The sequence below is a fragment of the Phoenix dactylifera genome, chromosome 13 (assembly GCF_051530095.1).
Source record: "Phoenix dactylifera cultivar Ajwa chromosome 13, Ajwa_hap1_PhDact_Kaust_v1.1, whole genome shotgun sequence".
Taxonomy (NCBI): Eukaryota; Viridiplantae; Streptophyta; class Magnoliopsida; order Arecales; family Arecaceae; genus Phoenix; species Phoenix dactylifera.
The window spans coordinates 19,873,256-19,880,479 of record NC_143202.1 but is presented as its reverse complement, the minus strand read 5'-3'; positions in this window follow the sequence as shown (position 1 = coordinate 19,880,479).

Here is a 7,224-nt window from a genome sequence, read left to right as displayed (position 1 = left end):
CACCACCTGCATCTAATAGAGCATCACTAGCACTCCTTATAACAAAGGCCACTCTACCAAAAGTATATCTTTCTCATGTACATTGCGATGTAAGTTGATCTCAAGAAAGTAGGAGGGTGATGGCTCCTGAGAATAATATGTTGTAAAGATGTAGAAACTGCATTGAAAGAGTATAGATTACTCTTAAAGTCAAAGTTGTTAACCCTGTTAGTTGGGTGTGACTGGATCCTACTCTCATTCTTATACATCTTAGAAGTCAGAAATCAGCAACATTATGTGCATTATATAGTGGGACCCACCTCGTTAAATGTCGATCAGCAAACCAAGTGAAATACTTGATATCATCACCACCAACCAACCAACTCCACGTCAAAGCATAGATGTGTTTGAATGTAACCTTGTATTGAATGGGTTTGGGTTGTATCTTTTGCGTGAAAGAATGATTGATCTTCTTTCACGATGTCGACCATTGGATCATGCTGCGCATAGATCTCAAAGCACACTGAACTTCTTCATTCATCCATCTATATAGATCTCAAAGCAACCATTGTGCGATCCAACGGTGGATTTGTGCAAAGGAAGGGAATCCTTCTTTTGTGCAAGAGATACAACTTTTGTTTGTATTGAACTTTGCTGGGCTTGGTAGGTGGTAACATGGAGAGGAGTATATGACATTATTCTAGTGTTAGGGAATAGAAATAGAGTTTGGCACGTGAGATCCTAATGTAAGTGTCCATATAAGTAGCCATCTAATCCATTGTACTATTAGCTTCTCTATAGATATATGATACTTCAAGAGAGAGCAATATATATATATACATTATTTGCAAGCTATCCTACCAAAAAGGATAAGGTTTGGCATTAGAAGATTGTAAATTTGAGAACCATCTAATAACTATCAATGGATCCCTCTCTAAGCAAATATAAAATGCCATCGATATCTGTGTAGTATGAGTCAGCCCTTCCATATAGTATAAGGCCCCTCCGATGGAGCCGTAGTTCCACCATCGACGTAGGATCAAAGATTATGACGCCACCTGCATCTAATAGAGCATCACTAGCACTCCTTATAACAAAGGCCACTCTACCAAAAGAACATATCTCTAATGTACATTGCCATGAAAGTTGATCTCAAGAAAGTAGGAGGGTGATGGCTCCTAAGAATAATATGTCGTAAAAACGTAGAAACTGCATTGAAAGAGCATAGATTACTCTTAAAGTCAAAGTTGTTAACCCTGTCAGTTGGGTGTGACTGGATCCCACTCTCATTCTTATACATCTCAGAAGTAAGAAATCAGCAACATTATGTGCATTATCTAGTGGGACCCACCTCGCTAAATGTCGATTAGCCAACCAAGTGAAATACTTGATATCATCACCACCAACCAACCAACTCCATGTCAAAGCAGAGATGTGTTCGTATGTAACCTTGTATTGAATGGGTTCAGGTTGTATCTTTTGCGTGAAAGAATAATTGATCTTCTTTCACAATATCGACCATTGGATCATGCTGCGTATAGATCTCAAAGCACACCGAACTTCTTCATTCATCCATCTATATAGATCTCAAAGCGACCATTGTGCGATCCAACGGTGGATTTGTGTAAAGGAAGGGAATCCTTCTTTCGTGCAAAAGATACAACTTTTGTTTGTATTGAACTTTGCTGGGCTTGGTAGGTGGTAACATGGAGAGGAGTATATGACATTATTGTAGTGTTAGGGAATAGGAAATAGAGTTTAGCCCATGAGATCCACATGATAATCACTATGATAGGATCTATACCTATCCATATGGATACTGTTGATCTTCCTATCTAATAAAAATTTATTGTTTTATAATTTATTCCTTTTTATATATTTTTTATTTGGAAGGGTGTACTTTGCTTTTTTTTGTTCTCAAAATTGAAGTAAGTGAAATATCACTTCTTACAAGAGTTACAGCGGTGACTAGTATCGAGATATATCATCAAATCCTTTCATATACTTCGAAATTTGCCTTTAATATTATATTATATCAGAGTAAAAAAATACATATTGAATATATTGTCTTTGAAACAAATTCTATCATATTAGATAACAAAGTGCATGTTCTTGCGATTGTTTTTGCGTGCTACTTACAAGTCATACACTAGCCCATAGTAATAATATTCTTAAAACCTTCAAAAATATCTTGAGTTATTCTTGATTTTTTTCCTTTAATGGATCTTCATATATGGTGTCCATATATGTCTTGGTGCCAAATAGGTTTGATGTAGTTTGAGTCCTACAATGGATATTTTCATTATTAGCATGCCACATTGTATGAGAGGCTTGGTGTGATTCAAAAGGTTGATAGTTTTGATGCACAAGCCCTCCCCCTTCAGCCCCTTTTCATGTTGTATGTCCTGCTTAAAGAATGGAGAAAATTTTTCATAATAGGAGTTGATTGCAACTAGATCATTGGCTCATAGTGACACAAGAAGATTGGTGTCGTATAATATGACCTTAAAAATAAAACCAATATGCTATTGTTAAAGTGCGTGGAAATATATCATAATAAGCAGGTCAAAAACTATGGGAAGTCATGATTTAGGATCATTCTGGTTTTTTATTTTCAAGTTATGATTTTAAATATGAACCTAACCTGTTGACTAATTAGATAATTTTGAGTCGGTGAAAAATTGTATAAAGCCATCATATCATTTAAATAATACAAGGTCTAACCTAAATATAGTAATGAGATGTTGAGCTGGTGTGACCAAATGATTTTTGTAATACTTTCCAACCCTTGAACCCTATTTTTCGATTCGAAGGCAACAAATGGGCCAGTGATCATCAACTATTTAGGAGAAACCACATGTTAGGGAAATGATGCATAAACATGTGCTGCTAAATGTTAATCATTAAATTTATAATGCCCCCCGCCCCCCCCCCCCCCCCCCCCCCCCCCCCTTCTCTTTTTTTTTTGAGAAAAGCCTTTTTAATTACATTTTACTTGTTCTCAAGCATTTGTTAAGTTCATATTTATTTAATCTGGTACAAATTTTCAACTTGAGTATTTTGACTTTATGAGTGTTGCTGAGTTTATTGCTACATTATGACAAAGAAAAAGACAATTATGTACATGGCATAAACAACCTAATTAGATTCCATAGGTAAAGCAAAACAATTTAAGAATCTAATAATTAGAAGTCACTTTGCACAGCAAGAGTCACATGAATTTATAGTGAGAAGTGCAAGTTGTCCAACTATTAACATCTTTTACTTTAACTCTTCAATCTAAATTGGTGGTTTTTTTGGGGTGGGATCGTATGAGCACTAGTGCACCGGATCCCACTTATATTTCCCAACTTCACTATAAAAAAAGTCAAATTTGGATGCTGTTGTGCAAGGGACTATAGAAAACTAATCATTTCACTTCAAATAATTGATGATAAGTTTGATAAAATAAATGATAACAATGACTAAACAAGAGAACCATTACTGTCGACCCATTAACCTAGTAGAGCCTCACTAAATCTTCCTTCTTTGCTTTCAATTACATCTGAAAATAACTTGTAAAATTTATTATGACCATCTCATATTGGTTGCCCCTGGATCCCATTATTAACAAGTGGATCCATAATTTCTTGTACCAATTATTCCTAACACATTACCAATTTTTCTGGCCTAAATCTACTTGTTGCTAATAGATTGGTAAGAGTACACGTGCGTAGAAAATCTATACCTTTACATGAATCCAAATGCCAAAACACACTAGCTATCATATTAGTATGTCTTATGATGATGTAATTTAGATTGATTGATTCTTGTATCCATCCACCATACCAACTTGTTTTAATTTCTAGGTACTACGGCCCATGGATTCGACATCCCCATCCTTATCCTCTTCTGTTACGTTCCCCTCAATGCAATCTTTCTTGCACATTAAAAGAATAGAAAGCAAAGAAAAAGCGAAGGTAGTCACAAAATAGGTAGGGCAACTCATCAATTGCTTCCATTCCTCCCACTTGCCTTCAACTTGGTCCCCACGAAATAGTTGAGATACCCTACACTACTAATATATCCACCAACTTGGTCTCAAGATGTTGATCCCCAATATAAATTAAATAAACTATGGTCAGCTAGCGAATATGTTTAGTCTACTCATGTTTGGACTAGCATGGAGCATGTAATCCTAGCAAACCTCCATGCTTGGTGTAGTGTATAATTTTTTTTCCTTTAAATTTTAAAATTTTTTGCTATTAACACAAAAATTTCTGTAAAAGAGCCATATATATGATATATAACTTTCTTACTGCTTGTCAAACCAACAACCTACATAGCTCTAGTTGAAAAGATAGTTGGGTTACTCATGAACTTTGAAAATTTTCTTCATGTGAGGTTTCTATATCATCCTAGATCTTTTTTTTGTTTCTTTTTTTTTTTTAACAATTGTCTTCGATGAAGGCATTAATTGTTTGTTTGTTCTTTAAAATTATTACTGGTAAAGTAAAAGCTTATCCCCTTGCAAAGAGTTGGTTGATGTAGCTCAAAGCTCACATATATTCTACTAATATCCTTGTTGCTAGGGCAGGTGAGGTTTGCTACTTTGTTGAAAACAAAAAGTAGTTCACTGGACCAAGTTGATTTGAGCTTCTTTCTTATCCAATTCAGTTTTTAAAACCATGAAACTCAGCTTACTTGGATTTTTAGTTATCCATTTGGATCGGTATTTCGAATGAATTAGCTCGCAAGTCAATATAAAAATAATAGTATAATTTTAAAATAAAAAATAAAGAAATTTTTTATATATAGAATACATTTCAATATATATATATATATATATATATATATATATATATATTAAAATCAAATAATAACAAAAATGCATAATGATTGATAAAAAAATCCTCTTCATTATACAATAGCTAATACCCATTTTTGATTAAGTAACTATATAAATTATTGATTGGCATTTCACCAAAAAGAGGATATATTAAGAAAAATTTAAATGCTTGAATCTTCTCCTTATCTAGAAATTAGAGAAAGAAAGAACATTCAATTCATTGTTGCTTGAAGTAGAGATTGTAGTTTATCTACAAAGAGGACATGAGAGTCAAGTAGTGTTCCGAGAGCAATTAGGAGAGCAGAGGTCTCTTAGAAAATGAGAGGATGCGAGTAAATAAAAATGGAAAACAAGAAAAAAAGAGATAAGGATGGAAAGGACGCTCGAAGTCTCCAATTGCCAAAATAATCCTGTTGCTTTAAACTCCTGTAGAAGTATTTTCTTCTGCAAATTTTAATTAGTAGTTCATTCGATGATTGAGTGATCTAGACCATCAAGTTTTAAAACACTTGCGAATTAAAGCAAGCCAGCAATCAATTCCATTAAAACACCATAACTGAACTTCCAGCCATGTTTAAAAATAATGAATGTCATAATGTTATTAAAAGTTAACATGATATCATTTTATATCATCATTTTTTTTATTATAAACTAAAACATATTATCAATTTTTGCATCATTCATTGTAATAAAATAATATTCCAAATTAAAATTTTGTAAATTTTTAATAAATAATACTATAGGACAAATGACTCATTTTATTCCTATTATCAACCTTTCTATTATGAATATGAATAGCAACCTTTCTATATTCATTATTTTAATTCAAATAATTACAGCTGAAGCAAAACAAGTGAACAATGACAGCCATAACCCTTGTAACGGTCAGCAACAGTTTCAAATTATCTTCTTTAACAGGATCATAAAAACATTGGTCAATACAAGCTTCAACCCACACCCACAGACAGGCCATCGAACTGATAAAGCTGCAATTGTTTTCTTTCACAAGCCCCAATCATTCCGGTGCCTTAAAAGGTGAGACTAGTGTCCCCAACCACCAATTAAAAAATTACACCCATCCGGAGGATCTTAGATCCCAGGGGAACCACTCTTGGTGGCGAGTCCATCTGAATCCGTACATATGAGTCATGAATCCTGGCAATCCAATCAGTGGACCCTCACCCAACTAAATGTGCCTCAGCTTGCCCATTTTCCGGATTCAATCTCTCAACCACCCTGCAAGTGTTGCGAATGGCTTCATTATTCAAGGCCGGGGCCAATTTTTTTTTATTATTATCAAATAGTAGTAGCAGCAGCAGCAACAGCTACTGAGATTGAACCTCTCAACAATATTAGATACATGCGTCCAATAGCATCATCAAAAGCAAGGTAAGACAACTATCTAACAAAGGAAGAATTCCAAACTATTTGTGGTACTTTTTAGATGATCAGTTGCTTGATTGGCTTTCCAAGATGATAAACCTTATCGGATGTTTCTGGTAAAATGGTGAGCTGGATGACCAGTGACATTGATCCAGAAAATTACAGTTGTGGAGTCCCTTTCAAGAATGATGATGTTAGCTCCTGATTGAGTTATAGCAATCTGCGCATCGAGCCAACCAATGGTTAGGCCCGATAGACACCAGAAGAATTTGGCTCATAACTTGCACAGAACCATCAAAATTCACCGTGTTCCTAAGAGATAAGGTTGGAAGAAGGGACACTCTTAAGGAGAATGGAGTGGAATGGCAAGAAGCTCCTTGATGGACAGGATATACTCCTATTTTGTGCTTTAGAAAGTTTCAAGAATGAGAAGTTTGATAATCAAAACTTTGAGGGGCTGGAATGTGCAGCAATTTTTTTTATTCTGCTTTCTTAGGAGTATAGTGATTTGTTTATTCTAATATCTAGGAATAAGATGCATCTCTGGGACTACTCTCTTTCAAAATTTTCTTCTCGTCATCATCTCTTGTTCATGACTGACATCAAATTTATTAGTATCTTGTATATACGATGTCCATGAAAGTAGATTTTATGGAGAGAAATTTGGGGAAGGAGATGCAACCCCAAAGTTTTAGTATACTATTTTTTTGTTAAAAAATGGAATGGGAGGAACTCGAGCTGAAGATTGGGTGAAGGACGGCGGATGAAGCTTGAACCCAGATCATTAACACTAATTTCCAAGAACTTCACCAATTATACTAGTTGACATCCTTATTTTCATTACAATAGTGAAGATAAATTTATTTGGTATCTTGCCAATGCTTGGGCGATTGATGATGAACTCTTGAATCCCTTTCTTTCCATCTTTAATGGGGGAAAATTTTCCATTTCCAAATAAATGTAAAATAACCAGAGTATATACATCCTGTTTGCTCTTTATGATTTACATCGTATGGACTAGCATATTATATGAT